Genomic DNA, 1,588 nt, shown 5'->3' with positions numbered 1-1,588 from the left:
GATTGGAGGAGGTGAGGGAATTCAAATAGTTAGGGTATGTGTTTCAGAAGAACGGGGGGAGGGAGGCGCAGATAAAAGAGAGAGTGAGAAAAAGAGCGGCTATTATGAGTCAGGTGTGGGGGATTGGGAAGAGGAGGTTCGGTGGGGATTGGGGTAGAAGGTTATGGTTGTTCGACGTATTGGTTTGGTCGGTGGTTGAGTATGGGGTAGAAATATGGGGATGGAAAGAATGGAATAGCGTGGAGAGGTTACAAAATAGATATATAAGGTGGTTATTGGGAGTAGATTGAAGGACTCCGGGGTATCTCGTAAGGGAAGAAGTGCAGAGGGATTTATTAAGAGGAAGGGCGGGACAAAGGGCCTGGAGATTTGAGGAAAAGTTGGAGAGAGGAGAGAGTAGCAAAATAGCGAGGCTATGTTTAAAGGAGATTAGATGTAGAGAGGGGGGAGGGGAGGGGTTGTCTGAGTGGGAAATTGACAGGGTAAAATATTATGAGGAGAGAGGAGTAAGAATAGCAGAGATGGGAGAAAGTAGAGAGGCAGGAGAATGGAGAGCTCAACGGTTGATAGAGAAGGAGAGGGGGATACAGAGAGAGGAGAGAAAGAAAAGAATTGAAAGTTCGAGGTACAATAGATGGTACGGGAGGATTAAGAAAGAAGGGGTGCCGGGGTATCTAAAAAAGGGGTGGGGGGAAAGCAAATGCCAGAGGGTGGCTAGGTTTAGGTTGGGAAACGAGATGAAAGAAGGTAGATACTGGGAGAGGAAAAAAAGGGTGTGTAAAATGTGTGGATTAGTGGAGGAGGGTTGGAGACATGTGTGGGAGGATTGTGGGGTATGGGGAGCGGAGGGGAATTGAGAGGATATGATTGAAGTGGTGCTAGGGAAGGAGGGAGAGGGTGAAGGATGGTTAAGGAGGTTGGAGGAATATAGAGAAACGGAAAAGGTAGTGGGACAGGGGGAAGAAGAAGAGTGATTAGGAGGAAAGGGTTAAAAGAGGAGTGAGTGGGAGTTGAGTGAATGGATGTGTGGAAAGAATTGTGTAATTGTATGGATGAGAGCGAAGAGTGGATGCGAACCACTGGCGGAGTAGCTGGATAGAGGTTATTGCCGGAAAGGGAGGTCCACATTGCGTAGAGTAGGGTAAAGCGATTGCGTGTGTGTGTATATATAGGTATTAGTATTAGTTTAAGTTAGATATAAGGTTAATTGTAAGAGTAGAAGTAAGGTTTTGTGTAAGCTAGTCGTAAGAGTAGATATAAGTTTTTGTGTAGGATATTGTACCCCTAAGGGGAATCAATAAACATTATCTATCTATCTATATTCATATAATACATTAAATACTTTAAAATTATGCAGTTATAAAATGTAGAGAAGTAATTTTTGTAAATTACCAAATAAAAATATGTAAAAATAAACATTAATAAAATACTTTATATATTCAATGTTTCTCAATATTCTAAAAACTTTGAAAGTATCACAGTTAACTCATATTAATTACACAGCCACACACAAAAAAAAATTTCTTTGGCCTGGGGATCAGACCATGTTTATTATATGTTTTTGGGGTCGCTGAATCCGAATCCGAGG

Source organism: Pseudomyrmex gracilis, unplaced genomic scaffold, assembly GCF_002006095.1.
Source record: "Pseudomyrmex gracilis isolate BER0280 unplaced genomic scaffold, ASM200609v1 scaffold_503, whole genome shotgun sequence".
In the NCBI taxonomy this organism is placed as follows: domain Eukaryota; kingdom Metazoa; phylum Arthropoda; class Insecta; order Hymenoptera; family Formicidae; genus Pseudomyrmex; species Pseudomyrmex gracilis.
The sequence above is the reverse complement of the archived record's forward strand: the minus strand, read 5'-3'. Positions refer to the sequence as shown.